The 16606-nt window shown below is 31.6% G+C and overlaps 1 long non-coding RNA gene across 2 annotated transcripts; it reads right to left on the minus strand.

The window, feature by feature from the left end:
* Positions 1–240: 240 nt before the first annotated feature.
* Positions 241–12243, minus strand: LOC127725954 (uncharacterized). Of its 2 annotated transcripts, none has more exons than XR_007993284.1 (4): positions 12151–12243; positions 5261–5397; positions 3571–3689; positions 241–1745 (listed from the first exon to the last, which is right to left on the minus strand). It is a non-coding gene; the product is annotated as an uncharacterized LOC127725954 (long non-coding RNA). The 2 variants fall into 2 exon arrangements; XR_007993283.1 differs by having other exon boundaries at positions 242–1745; positions 5261–5400.
* Positions 12244–16606: the final 4363 nt, after the last annotated feature.

Raw genomic sequence — 16606 nt, forward strand, 5'->3', positions numbered from 1 at the left:
TTAGATGGAAACATCCCTACCGACACAGCTTTAAGATGAAAACCATCCACTTTATATACACTGCATTGGTGATAGAGACAGAGGAAGAACTTTTAAAAAATTGTTTTTATATATATTTTTATATTATACACAGGCAAATTTTGTTCACGTGAATTTAATGTGAAATTAACGTGAATTTCACGTGAAAAAATTCACGTGGATTTCACGTTAATCGAGCTTATACGCGTAATTCACGTGATTTTCACGTGAAATACTGATTCACGTGAAATTCACGTGAAATTTTTCATGTGAAATTCACGTGAATTGAGCCTTCACGTGAAATTCACGTGAACTTTTCACGTGAAATTAACATGAATCGAGCTTCTTTTTTTTAATGAAATTAAAGTGAATTCAGCCTCAATCACACTAATTTCACAGGATTTGAGCTTATTTATGTAAGTCAATTCTAATCTAATACAAATTCTGTTTTGATATATATATAAACATGAAAAATATTATTCTTGGTCTGGACCATGTGTTCATACTTCCATTCTGTTTTACTTTCTTTGTTTCCAAAATTTTTTGGTCTTAAACAAAGAAGGCAAGCAAATGCATCACAGGATATAAATTATATCCAGGGCACCTTAGTTCACTCCTAGAACTTTTTTGGTTGTGTTGAGTCTCAATCCTTTTTTGTAAATGATTTATGGACTGTGGTCATTTATAGAAGTTGATTGCACTGATGTATATTTCATTTGAGTTGATTTTTATTATGTTTGTATAAGTCATATTGTGTGGTCATCAGTTTTGACACAAACCAATCACATTATGGAAAAGACTTACTTGCAAAAGATGCCAATTCTCTTTAAGAAGGTTTTGAAGAAAAAAAACTAGTTCACCTCGCCACTTATTCATGTACCTGCTTAAAGCCAGAAATCTTTTCAGTGGTTGTCAAAAATCTCGTCTTAATAAAAAAAAAATATTCAGAGAATTTGGTGTTGATGGCTATTCTTGATTCATATTGTAATTTTTTTTATAGCCTCTGGTCAATTAAATAGATCATGGCATATCTTTTAGACACCTGTCTTTTGTTGAGGACTGCATGTTAGCACCTTAATGCCTTTCAGGTGTTTTTGTTGTTATATTGCTGGCTGATTGATGTATACCTCATGTCTCATTGTACTAATAAACTAAAATAGAAAGTTCTGTGAAATATAGCTGATATACAAATGTACCATATTGAAAGGCTCTCTGTAATTTACAACCATTTACTTCTTATTTCATATATGCAAAAATAGTTTTTTTCTCATTTTAACACTGATCTTAAGGTTAAGGCAAAATGTTGACAAACAACAGGCATATACCATTAAAAGATCTCAAAGTTTGGCTGCACAATAAGCTAAAAATTCTTGTTATTTCATTTTTTTATATAAAATTCATTTTAAAACATGCATTTTCATTTTTTACTGTAACTTGTATGTTGACACAATAATTTGAATTTGAATTGTATTATATTCTGAAAGTACTTGTGGTTGAAAAAATATACACAATTGTTAATTCCAGTTGGTTTACGTTTCTTGAAAACACCACTACTATGACTACATGTCTGTTAATAATGTTTAAGAGTCCTCTTCTGCATATAATTGCTATTTGTACCCAAGGATTCCTTCATACATTTGCACTTCTCCGCCTAAGATGTTGCTCCAATGATAAAATCCTGTAATGCATACTTAGCAATCAGACTCTTTGAATACTTCCTACAGTTCCTGTAATATAATAAAATCAGCATGTTTGTTTCTGTAGTCAAGCAAAAAAGATAACACCAATTTAATCTCCAATGATTACCAAACTTATAATTAGGAGATAACTGTTTTGTATTTTAAGCTCAGACATGATCATTGGTGATTTGATGGTGATTTACCCAGTAAAACCCAGTAATTCCCACTGGGCTGGGCAATACTCATAAAACCCAGGTTTTTGCCAACCCTGTTTCAGGACATTTTGTAGCTCGCTATGCTGTATCAGTTTTGCTCATTGTTGAAAGCTGTACATATGATCATTTACAGTTGTCAATATTCAGTCATTTGGACTCTGGTGGATAGTTGTCTCATTGGCAATCATACCATGTCAAATTTTATAATAAATTACTTATGAAAACAAACCACATTACCTGTATATATAAGTATACTTAGTGCCTATAGAAACACAACTCATCATTTTCAAGCCCCCTTCTTACATGTCTTAGCCCCATTTAAATTACAATACTAACACAGTATGTGTATGGCTCTATGCATTCTGGAAACATCTGGTTACCTGATACTTTTCCAGTTAAGAAATTTGTGATTAGCTTCCATAGGGGTATAAATCAAAACTCCAAATGCTCTGAAAATTGATAATCTAGCAGACTGTACATTTTTTAATTACCTCTGCAACGGAGGTGTGGCGGTTCATTATGGTTGAACTTTGCCATGTTAACAAGTTGTACCTCCAAAACTGTAGGAGGAGATAGCCAGACAAACAAAGTATCCTCATCCAGACGGACAGGGGTAAATTGATATTATTCCCCCTCGACTGTTGCTGGGCATAACTACATGTACTGTAGCATGTGTAAGGGGACCAGAATTGTGTTTTTATTGGCACTCAGTATAAATTTATATAAAATAGATATCACAAGAGACGAGTAAACACGCTGAAATGTCTTGCATGTTTTACTATTCATGATATATTTTATGTTGATTGTTCTAAACATGCTAAAGATATAATTTTACTATAAGTATGATATATAAACTTAACATAACCAATGATCCATGAAAAAAATACTGTCAAGCAAATAATGCCAAGGTCAGAAAAACCAAGCCAGACAGACATGTGCACCTTACAATCATTGCCTACCCCAAATATAGCTGATCTGTTAATTGATTATAGCTTGTATAGTATACAACAAACACAGTGGCAAATCCAGAAATTTTCATAAGTGGGGGCCCACTGACTGCCTAAGAAGGGGCCCGCTCTGGTCAAGCTTCAGTGATTCCCTATATAATCAACCAAATTTTTCCCAGAACAGGGAAGGGGGGAGGCCCCCTGCCCCCCTAAATCCGCCTCTGCAAACAGACCAAAATATGAAACTTATTATTGACTAATGAACTATGAATATCAGGTCATGGTAAGATGAACCCTGCCCAGACAGACATGTACACCATACAATCAGTTGCAGACAAGACAAAAATGGCCTTATTCATGATAGCAGTTATTGTTTAATCTTGGTCAAGCTATTTTGATAATTTTCCTCAAACTACAAGCATAACATATATACACATGGGAATATTAATATGAAATAAGAATTGAAATCTAAGGAAATCCAGAATATAATATTCTATTCTCATAAATTTACATGGACTGAAAAGGGGTAAACAAATCTAACTACATGCCTATTCCATACATGTATATATAGCAGATTAACTTTTCCCTTGATCTGTTGATTGATAGTGTTTTTTTATTTTGTCAGTTTGCGTGGACTCCTTTTTAAATTTGCACAGGATTCGGCATTTTTGTTATACAATTTTGACAGCAAATACTGTAACAAATACATACCAGTTACATGTACTGTATCTATAGGGTCTCCACTACATGTATATCTAATCAAGTCATTCATTTCATCGAAACATATAACATGTATAACTTCACTTCCACTTACATCTGGGGAGCTAATTCTGAAAATTTAAATTCCAGTGATTATTATAAATATAAGACCTGAACCTGATCATGCTGATGAACTGTTTTCCAAATAAAAACATGGCAATACAACTGAAAATTCATTTAGATATATGTCAAATTCACACAGGCAATTGTTTTAAATAAATGTTGATAGTGTCCACATGAGGACACAGATGATGCCCCTGCTTGCATATCATATAGTTATAAAGGGACATAACTGAAGAACGGTAAAAGTGATGCTACCCAAATTTGAACTTGATCTGAGTTTTGTGGTAATAAGCATTGTATGTAAGTCTCATAACATTCGGTTGAGGCTAACTTAAGTAGAAAACAGAAACTAAAAATTCAGCAATTTTTCTATTTGTAAACACGCATAACTCTAGAACAGTTGTGTATAAGTTTCATAACATTTGGTTGAGGCAAACTTAAGTTAGAGAACGGAAACTAAAACTTTTGCAATTTTTCCATTTCTAAAGGGCATAACTCTAGAACGGTTAAAGTGACGCCACCAAAATTCAAACTTGATCTGTGTTTTGTGGTAATAAGAATTGTGTATAATTTTCATAATATTTGGTTGAGGCAAACTTAAGTTAGAGAACTGAAACCAATTTTGGGACGTACGTACAGACGGACAAGGGTAAAACTTAATGCCCCCACCGTTACGGCAGGGGCATAAAAATATTCACCAAGAGAGAAAACAATTAATTTTTCTTTTAATTAATAAGTGAACATCACTAGCAAAATGACTAGTACTAAATTTCTAGATTGAACTGTTGCGCATTTTGTCAGGATCTTTAACAGCTGAGTAAACAGTATTGTTCTGTTCATTGTTGAAGGTCTTAAAGTGGCCTAAAACTGCTTACATCCCCTTCATTTTGAACGTGGCTGATCATGATAGTTTTCTTATTGGCAATCCTACCACATCTCCTTATTTTCAAATTACTAAAAATTATCAATCTGCAACAATTAAATTCTATTTATATACACAGCTACTTTTGCATAGGTACTATTTCTGTACCAAACATATGTAGTACTGGGAATCTACTTTTAATATTCAGTACTATTTTGTTACTTTAAAATTAGTGCAATATTTAGGAAACTTTATTTTACAGTAGCAGTGTACATGTACATTGTATATATATTGATTAAAGGTAATCTGATCATCACTATGAAGCAATGTTCAAAACACTCTGCCATTATCAGAAATCAAATTTATTTAAAGTCCAATGACAAAGTATATGTGCAAAACACTCAAAACTTTTTTTAAGTACCACAATCTGACAGAATTCATACATATACATAATCAGTGAGGCATAAAATGAAGGTCAAAAAGATATACTTTTTGTTGGATGCTACATCATCATTATTAGTTAAATGAATGCAAGACATTGAGTACATGTAGTTACTAGTACATAATATTTGAACTTAAAATAAAGGATAATCTGATTTTTATCAGTCTCTGATCAGAAATAAAGCCACACAACAGCGAAATATATGTATCAGAGATGCACATACAATCATTGAATATATGTTTAAGATTAATACTTAGCATTGGCTGTCAACGTACATTTTTTGGTACATGTAAAAATGGACTGTCTGATAGGCAAACTCCACATAGAGATTGGACACTACATGTAGGTTACTTCATTAATTCCAGTATCAGTCATTATCAATAGTCAACTCCTCTGCCCATACCTTGTAATACTGCTGAAAGGGAGAAAACAGTACATTTGTGGACGCAATACTATTCAAAGAGTTTTGCAAACAATTAGCTTATAATATACATGTATTTCTTGCTATATGTATTTATATTAAACTTAGAATTGTACTATCAAATATCAACTAGAGGCTCTCAAGAGCCTGTGTCACTCACCTGTATCCACTGTTGTTTTGAAAATCATAATTAATAGTATTAGATACCCTTTTAATGATTTTATTAAATTTGGTCCAGTAGTTTAAACTAAAAGCAGGTCATCCCATTGTAGTCTTACAACAGTAACTGAAGACCCCTTGTCATTATTAAATTAGTTTTCAAGTTGTAACCATTTGAAATTGATTGTTTACAATTTCCCCTTAGACTGTATGGGATTTGCTCATTGTTGAAGGATGAACTGTGACCTGTAGTTTATGTTAACTTCTACATGTATGTCATTTAATCTTGGGTGAAGGGAAATTATACCATATCTTCTTTTATCTATATATTAGTTCAGGTGTATGAACATATACAAATGATGTACAATGTATATTATTCAAGACTTAAATGTTTTGAAACCAGAAAATCCTTCTTTTTTTTTGGCCCCAAATTATTAAATGGTTTACATGGTTTAATCTGTTACCCCAAAAATTAATCCAAACCTTCTTTTGAGGTATGGAACCTACAAATGACCTATTAAGTAGTACAATTTTATAGTTATCCTACACTTATACACAATTTATTGCCATGAAACATGAAAAATGCTTGTTTTGGACCATAATTCCTACATTTGTCCTAAACAGTTTCTGCTATAAAAAAAAATCATCTGAACTGAAACAAAATTTGAACTTGATATGCAACTTGTCATGGTAAAACTACATGTATACAATAATCATGAAAATTATCAGATCAATATCTTCAAGCATATATAACAATAAAATGCTCTGCTGGGCACAGCTTGATACGACCGCAGAGGTCGAACCCTGAACAGTTGGAGCAAGTATGGACACAACATTCAAGCTTGATACAGCTTTGGATTGTGATTAAATATTTGACACAGCATAGGTTCTGACACAGAATGAATGTGGTCAAAGAACTTAAAGATTCAGCATATCAAAGAACCCCAAGAATTCAATTTTTGTTAAAATCAAACTAAGTTTCATTTTGGACCCTTTGGACCCTAATGTAGACTAATTTGAACAAGAGGCTGTCAGAGAGACAGCAAACCGGATTTTCCTGCAGAGGTCGAACACTGAACAGTTGAGCAAGTATGGACACTACATTTAAACTTAAAACAGCTCTGAATTTGGATTGTGATTGAATATTTGACACATCATAGGTTTGTGACACAAAATGAATGTAGTCAAAGAACTGATATTTTTAAATTGGACATTTAAATACCTATTATGGTCCAATATCCAAAATCTAAGTACATATTAGAATCAGCATATCAAAGAACCCCAAGAATTCAATTTTTGATGAAATCAGACAAAAGTTTAATCTAGGACCCTTTGGACCCTGATTTGGACCAACTTGAAAACTGGGCCTAAAAATCTAATATCTAAATAGAGTTTAAATTCAGCATTTGAAAGAACCCTATATATATATTTAATTTATGTTGAAATGAAACACTGGTTAATTTTATCCATAATATTTTCTGTGCAAATGGAAATAACTCAAACTGGATAAATAGTTCTCTAAAATAAGATATGATGCATTTTTTCAAATTATAATCAATAATATAATAACAACAACCAGTGATGACTAATTAATATAAGTTCTCTAAAATTAGATATGATTTAACACTCAAACATTGTTAGAATCAGCATATCAAAGAACCAAAGAATTCAATCTTTGATGAAATTAAACAAAAGTTTAATTTAGGACCCTTTGGACCTCAATGTGGTATTATCTTATTAATAATGAAAAGCTCGACCGTTTACAAGTTCTTAAACAGGAGGGGGGTGGGGGTGACCCAAAGGGACTCGCCTTATACCCCATGGATTTCATTTGATTTGTTTTATTGTCCCATACAAGAATATATATGGTTTCGGAGATCTTGACCCTTTACAAGTTTTCAAAAAGAAGGGGGTGGGGGTGACCCCAGGGGACTCGCCTAAAATTTTGAGGCAATTACCCCCAAAATCAATCCCAGCATTCCCTTTGTGATATGGAACCTTGTGGTACAATGTCAGAGAGATCCATACACTAACACACAAGTTATTGTCGGGAAGTTACAAAAATGCTTATTTTTGGCCCCTAATTCCTTAACTGTTGGTACCATAACCCCCAAAATCAATCACAACCTTCCTTTTGTGGTATCAAACCTTATGGTAAAATTTCATAGAGATCCATTCACTTGAACTAAAGTTATTGTGCGAAAACCAATGTGTCTTCGGACGAAGACGACGACGCCAACTTCATACCAATATACGACCGCAAAATTTTTTAATTTTTTGCGGTAGTATAAAAATGAAAGTGAAAAACTGATTGTTTGCGTGAATGTAGCTCTGCAAAATTAAAACAACTTAAGTTATTTTTTCCGAACAGAATATATATTGAACTTGATCTGTGAACTTGTCATAATGTATACATATCTAAATATTATTGTTTATAATAATATTGTTTGTTTGCTATATGCCCTTCTGGGGCCCTAATTTGGTGAATAAAAATATTCTATTCTATTCTATATATAAGGGCGAGGGTTCGGATTCCCCTAACATGTTTAACCCCGCCACATTCTGTATATATGTGCCGGTCCCAAGTCAGGAGCCTGTTATATTAATTCAGTGGTTGTCCTTTGTTGCTTTGTTACATATATATTTGTTTTTAGCGTTCATTTTTTATACATTAATTATGCCATTAGTTTTCTTGTTTGAATGTTTTACATTTGTGATTTTGGGGCCTTTTATAGCTGGGTTTGTGGTATGGGCTTTGCTCATTGTTGAAGGCCATACGCAACTATTATCAGCACCCGCTTTGCGCATGCGTCAAATTTGACCACAATCGATATCGATAAATTTACTATAGATTGTTAAAGGAAATCTTAAATTTTGATTAGCTGTCTGTAAATATCATTAAATTTCTTTTTCATTGGCATCAATTTTGAAAGTTCAATTTATAAGCTTTCTACAGATCTAATTTGTATTTTGATAAGGATTGCAGAAGTTAGGGCCTTTTTCAATTAAAGAACACCGGGTGCACGACCTATTACATTGTACTTCATACAATACGAAACCAAAAATGTGTGCACATGGGTTTTCTTTAATGAATTGACATAAAATCTTTATTAGAAACAGCTTCATTCGCATGTATATTTATTCTCTGGTTTTACATCTATCCAACGATATAAATTTCATATTTTACAATTTTTTTTGAATCAGGGCCTTTTTTATTCAAAAATCGAGATGCGATCATTTTTTGAAGTTGACCAGAAATAATCTAAGTCAAACCAGGTAAATATAATATTCATGGATAAATAATTAACACATGACAATGTGATAACTTCTGTTATTCTCAGTAGACATGAGTTGTTTGTGTTTTTTTTTTCTTTGACGGTTTAACAATGTTTAATAGCCTCTTTCTTTTCAAGTTTACTTTATAAATTGTAAATTTCAAAGCACAAAAGTTTCAAATGAGAAAAAAAAAATATTCTCCAAGATAAACCAATTGCCAAAGTCTTAAAAGAATTAGACAAGGGCAGCATATGTGCCAGTGTGGACTATATACGAAAATATTTGTATGTAGTAATGCTAATTTAAAGATTACAAAACGACAATCGCTTAAAATTGAAATAAATTGAACTAAAATATTTTAACAGTTTAAGGAAGATTGGGTGTCTAAATTATAATCCATAGAATTTTTTTAATAATTTGCAAAAATGTAGTTTATATCATGCTTTTTAAAAAAAAATAATAAAAAGAATGGGACACGGGGCTTATTTTCATGCTACAGGTTGTGCAAAATTGACAGATTTTGTAATGATTATGCATGGAAAACCCAATTTTCTGCCATAAAACGAAAACTACACCATAGAATTTTGAGATAAAATATGTGAAGATAGCTCTAATAGTATGCTTTCAGATAAGAAAAATAAAAAATGGGGTCATGGGACCCGTTTTCTTGCTACATAATAAAATAGGTAAATTCCTAACACATTCTATTGTAAAAGTAACTTTATCTGAATTATCTGCCCTTACATTTCAGTTGCCTCCCCTTATATGGCAAAGTTGGAAAAAATAGAATCAAACAAAAGTATTCTGTTTTTTTGTAAAATACAACCATAAATATGATAAAATAGGTCATTTTCTATATTGAAATGAAAATTCTTACACATGAATTACCTACTACTCTCAAAATTTGCACCTTTTATTAAAGATCTAGACCGATTGTTTTCTGGTATTTCAAAATTCAAGATGGAGGAAGACACCCTATCTACCTTAAGAAACAAAATTTTAGATACATACATGTACATGTGAATTTACTAGTCTATTGCTTGTTTGATGCACATTCTCCTTTTATACACTTAACTTTTAGAAAAATAAATCGCATTGAACAAAATAAATATTATTTTTAATTTGTCTCCGTCCTTTCAAAAGATTCTATCATGAAAAAAATTTTAATTTTGCAATTGAACATTTATGTAAAATATTTATTAAAAAGGAAACTTATTTTAATTATTTTTCTGTTAATGTAAAGTTTACGGAGAGCTGTCTCATTGGCACTCATACCACATCTTCTTACATTTACAAAATTTATAAAAAAAAAAAATGTATATTGTACATTTTTTGTACATGTATTTGCAGAATTTGAAATTTTTAATTTATCAAATGAATAAGATAATTGGAATCGTTAAAATTCAGAATTATACTTGAAAACAGATGCCTGCGACCCCTGTTGTTTCGAATAGCATGTTTTCTAAAGATATCCGTGTGAAGTTCACAAATTTCAACATGTATTTGGTCACCTGGTGTGAATTTCAGATAAAATTGTCAAGTTCAAATCTGTGGTTAAAACTTTCCTTTACATATCAGTTATATTATTATCTGGGCAGGGTACTCCCCCCCCCCCCTTTTTTTATATTATACTCTGAACATTATTGTATACACTTTTTCTGTGGGACTTTCTTTATGTAAAACAAGATAAAAATCTACGTTGTCTCATATTCGGATTTACGTCGAAAGAAAGGTTTAAGATATATCAAAATCAAACAACATCGTGTGAACATTTCTATTGATGACTATAGTGAATCATTTTTCGATTATGTATTTTGTTATTACATGAATTACATCTATCCATATTTTGATTGTCAACTCATTGCATACCGTACTTCTCTAAAAATAATGTTACTGAAATCAAGAATATTATATCTAATATAATATAACCTCACAATTACAACCCTCTTGCTTTTGAAATTGTTAAAGAACAATTTTAATTTTATGTAAGTGCTTTTATAAACTATAACAAGCCAACGATTTAATGATAGATATATATACATGTATATATGTTTGGTTATCATAATCTCGTATTTGTCCTTTTTCGACTTTTTATTTTGTATGTTTGATATTCGGTAAAATAGAATTTTATCTTTTGGAAATAAAGTCAGTTTATACAACTCGTATTCATGTGGAACCTAGCATGCTACAATGTCATATGGTTATAATATTGTTTACTTAGTGTTGTCAAATTATTAACGAGTGTCAACATTGTCTTTACAAACTCAGCATGTTGTCTTGATAAGATATCACACACAGAAAAGACTGATCAGACGGATAAGAAATTAAAATCATGCGCGATAACTTGTACTGGCTTACACTGAGGATAATAGTTGGCCATGCTGTACAGTGACCTGTAGCATTCTCATTGGCAATCATTCCACATCTTTTTTATACTGTATCGTTTTGTTGTCATTATTGATTTATACCATTTGTAGTTTTCTGTAATCTAAATATGCTGGAATAAAAAAAATTGACACAATTCAAGTCAATTGTGTTGCTTCTGATATGACGTTAAATCTAATGTCAAAGTGAGGTACAGCCACGTGACCAGTATTAGAGTGTACATTTTGTACAACAGATTAGGTACATTGTATTTGATCTGGCTTTCAGTTACTGCTAGCAAGTCCAGAAACTTGTCAGTGATTGTCTTGTGTCATTTATGTGATAACTGCAAGTCAGCCAAGTGTTTGTTATCTATATAACTTTTGAGTTAATCATAGATAAGATAGTAATACGTATGATTTGAATCATACACAAATAAAAAAAGAAGTGACAAATTTATACTGTATAAGACTCAGTCAGAATTTGACATATCCATCTCCATTATTCATAAATATTTTTTGATCTGCCATTATCTGGGAAGTTGCGACACTTAAAGAATTTGATATGAGAAACTAAATCATGAATGGTCTTAAAAGATTTAAGTATCCATATGAACATTGAAAAATTATAAGCAGGTAATGAACTAATAAGTTGGTAGTTTAACTTTAGTTTGTTCAAATTGTTAAAAAAAAATCGATAGCTTAAGACCCCTTGACTTCGTGAATAACAGAATGCAAGCTACGTTACTGTATACAAATAATAAAATAACTTACAATTCAACTGGAATTTGAAATTAGATGCGTTAGGTCCTATGGGGCGAACGTGTATAAAAATTATTTGGGAGCGAACGAAAACGATACCAAAATCGAAGATGAAAACCATTCTCATTCAGTCATTGCAGATTTCTGTTTATTCCTGCACTATTAAATCATTTGTTTGAGTTACCTGTAGTACATCCTCGAGTATTCATTGATTCATAGCTCCTTGGTATTGTTTGTCTTGTTAAATTAACTGAAACAAGTACTGTTGTTGACATATAAGGCACAAAATGTGCACCAGAATTAAGTTATCTTGTTTTGTAACCTCTATTGACATAATGGTTACATTGGTTACATTGGTTACACTCATACAAACTATCATAAATCATCATATATTCAGAAATTCTCAAATCCTGGTACATTTGTAACCTCCGTTGACCTAATGGTTACATTGGTTACACTGGTTACACACATGCAAGAATCCTTTATGCCATCATGTTACCATGGCAACCCCTTTATTCATCACTGTGAGGTTACATAAGTCAGTCAGGTTACAATGGTTACATCCATGGGGATTGAGGGTTACAATGGTTACATGCATGGGAAATCGGGTTTCAATGGTTACATGCATGTACAATGAGGGTTACAATGGTTACATGCATGGGGAATCAGGTTACAATGGTTACATGCATGGAAAAGTCAGGTTACAATGGTTACATGCATGGAAAAGTCAGGTTACAATGGTTACATGCATGGGGAAGTCATGTTTCAATGGTTACATGTATGGAAAAGTCAGGTTACAATGGTTACATGCATGGAAAAGTCAGGTTACAATGGTTACATGCATGGGAAATCAGGTAACAATGGTAAAATGCATGGGGAAGTCGGGTTACAATGGTTACATCATGGGAAAGTCAGGTTACAATGGTTACATGCATGGGGAAGTCGGGTTACAATGGTTACATACATGGAGAATGAGGGTTACAATGGTTACATGCATGGGAAATCAGGTTACAATGGTTACATGCATGGAAAATCAGGTTACAATGGTTACATGCATGGGGAAGTCGGGTTACAATGGTTACATGCATGGGGAAGTCGGGTTACAATGGTTACATGCATGGGGAAGTCGGGTTACAATGGTTACATGCATGGGGAAGTCGGGTTACAATGGTTACATGCAAGGGGAAGTCTGGTTACAATGGTTACATACATGGAGAATGAAGGTAACAATGGTTACATACATGGAGAATGAGGGTTACAATGGTTACATGCATGGGAAATCAGGTTACAATGGTTACATGCATGGAAAATCAGGTTACAATGGTTACATGAATGGGGAAGTCGGGTTACAATGGTTACATGCATGGGGAAGTCGGGTTACAATGGTTACATGCATGGGGAAGTCGGGTTACAATGGTTACATGCATGGGAAATCAGGTTACAATGGTTACATGCATGGGGAAGTCGGGTTACAATGGTTACATGCATGGGAAATCAGGTTACAATGGTTACATGCATGGGAAATAAGGTTAAATGGTTACACGCATGGGGAATGAGGGTTACAATGGTTACATGCATGGGGAATGAGGGTTACAATGGTTACATGCATGGGAAAGTCTAGTTACAGTGGTTACACACATGGGGAGTAGGGTTACAATGGTTACATACATGTAAAGTCGGGTTATAATGGTTACACTACTTGTGACTTTATCTTTTTAATGGTGGCCATAAAAACTATGTCCACCATGATGGCCCTATATGTCCATCATTATACCCCTGTTGCTAAATTAATACACAAGGTATTAATCAAAAACTATTCAAAGATAAAGGGAAATCATGACTGCATTGAAGTGTTAAAATTATATAACTTACAGGTCAAGTGTCTCAGGTAAAATATATGTGTTTGTCAAATTTAATTACTAGCTGTGATTATGACAAGATAATTCAAAAATAAAATGAAATAATAAAACTAGTTGAATTGGAGACCTGGTTGAACATATTGTTTCATAACATTATTTTTGAAAAAATTGTTTCATGACTGTTTGTTTTGACGTTATACATTTTATATAATTCTATCAATTTAAGTTATTTTTTACATGTATTTTTTGACAACTGAAGAATAATGAATGTCATCTTCTAATGAATATAATGCAAACTTTCACAATGCCTGCCTTTTTCTATTGAAAAGGTGTTTCTCAAATTAATTTTCTAAAATCCTATTGTTTATACTTAGAGAGACTGATCTGCATTCAACATTGTTTAAAATTTAGGCAATTCATTATTTCTCTATTGAATAAATATATTCAAAATATATTTATTACAGCAAAATTTGATAATATTTTTATTGTTATTGTCATATAAACATATTATAATTAGTTCTAATGACTATTTTATGAAGGAGCCAATATTTTAAACATGTTCCATGTTATAGAAGTTAAGCATTTCTTTTACTTTTTGTTCTTGGGTAACATGGGTAAGAGACATAATAAGGAGAAGGTAAACAATTTTTAAATAGATTATATCTAAGTTGTTTTGTTAATTTTACAATCAAGGAGGAAGTGTTCTTCATCGTCCAGCAAGTGGCACAGTTTACATATTCTATCCTACTAGGAATTTTATATTATCCACTATTTTCTTTTCTAAATTATGACCACTAATTCTTCACCTACTGAAGCATTTGAGTTTACTGTTAAGTTTTCAATCATACATGTCATAAATTTTTATTTTACTTTCAAAAATATCTTTATATTTTTCTGTAAATTCATTTTAAATCAAGGGCTTTAAAGAGTCTAATTCATTCAAGTTCCTGCAATTAATAACTTTATCTAAAAGGCCTGGGTTGAGTAAAATATTCTCGGCAAATGTATACCAAGTATATGTATCATGCCAGTCTAGCAGTTACAATTTAATACACAGAACAAAAAGTGATTTAATTAATAGACCATAAAAATGTCACAATCTATAGAAGTGTATTTTATTTTTTCTGGAGACAAATTTTGCTTGTTAACTGACAGAAATTAGCCAAACTGAAGATAACATATTTGATAAGTTTACAATTGTTTCAAAAAGCAAGACAATTTTCTTTAAATAATTTCTTTTCATAAGATTGACTTCATTTTGAGAGATAAGAACATTTTTCATTATGATTAGAATTTTTAATGAGCATTTATCAAAATTTGATATTTAACCGAATATCTCAATATATTTAGATATGTGCATCAGGTTGGTTCTAGAACACCCAGACAAAGTCCTTGTAATATTCCTTATTATTCCCAAAACTCAAACTGAATAATATACAATCTTTGTTGATATCTGGAAGTATCTTATTAATCAAATTTGTCTAAAAATTTGAAATAATGTAACACAATTAAATCTTTAACAAAAATTGAGGAATATTTTGTTTATTTAGTTTATTTCTTATAACAGTATAATCATGGAATGTTAGGACAGAAAGTCACAGGACAAAAAGTCACGGACAAAAAGTCACAGGACAAAAAGTCACAATTCAGTTTTGAGATTATTTTTCTTTGAACAAGAAAAAACTAATTTAAAAAGAAATATTTTGGTTTTTTTCTTAAACTATTATTTATAAAGCAACTTTGTAATTAAAATTTATGCAATAAATATTAATAATGATCAAATAATTGCTATGAAAACAAAATGTCAAAGAGGCTTGATCCTTAAATGGCTTCATGGTGCCAAGAAATATATCCTTTGCACGATTAAAATTCAATAAATTTTCATTTATCAAGGCTTATGAACAATTTCCTAAACTTAAAAAAGAATATATGTAATAAAAAGAAAATATTTCAAGATCTTTCTCTTATATATTCAAACAATTGTCAACAAACTATTTGTGACTTTTTGTCCTGTGACTTTTTGTCCTATCAAATTTGTGACTTTATGTCCTGTGACTTTTTGTCCTGTGACTTTCTGTCCATTTACCTAATCATGATCATAGTTTAATATTGTATTAGTTTTTTTTATCATTTACTTTATGCCTTATTTGTTGTTTTTATTTTGACTTGGGACATCGTAACTTTTAGGACTATCCCAAGACACCAAATTTCGGACATATTATTTTAGAAGACTTTCGTTAGCCTGACTTAAGACTAAGACGTGTCCTAAGACCATTACATGTATACACAGGTTGAACATATATATGAAACCACAGCATATTCTAAGTTTTTTGTTTTATATGTCTTGTATTTTGTATTAAAAAAAGTCAAAAATTGGGATACAAACAAACGAAAATATAAGGAAATAAGATTGTGCTGTGGATACATGTATTGTCTTTTGATCAGGCGGTTTTTATCATAAAAAGCTAAGTTTCATAAAATTCCACATAGGTCTGACAAAATTATTGATTTTAGACTTCTAATTATGTTAACTGTAAAAAAAAAAAACACTGTGTCAAGTGATCAGTAAAATACGGACAACTGAAAAATTGTGAAAAATCCAGTCTTAAAAATTTAACTTATCCCCTTGGAAAAAGGAAGACTCAGTGGAAAAAGAATCACACATTTGGTAGGAAAAAACGTCCCACATCCTGATAAAAGTATTGAAAAAATTCACAAATCTGATAAGAAATAATTACCATACTTGAACAAATGTTTAAAGAATATCATTTCTTTTCTTTT

This window comes from Mytilus californianus, unplaced genomic scaffold (assembly GCF_021869535.1).
Source record: "Mytilus californianus isolate M0D057914Y unplaced genomic scaffold, xbMytCali1.0.p SCAF_1, whole genome shotgun sequence".
NCBI classification, from domain to species: Eukaryota; Metazoa; Mollusca; class Bivalvia; order Mytilida; family Mytilidae; genus Mytilus; species Mytilus californianus.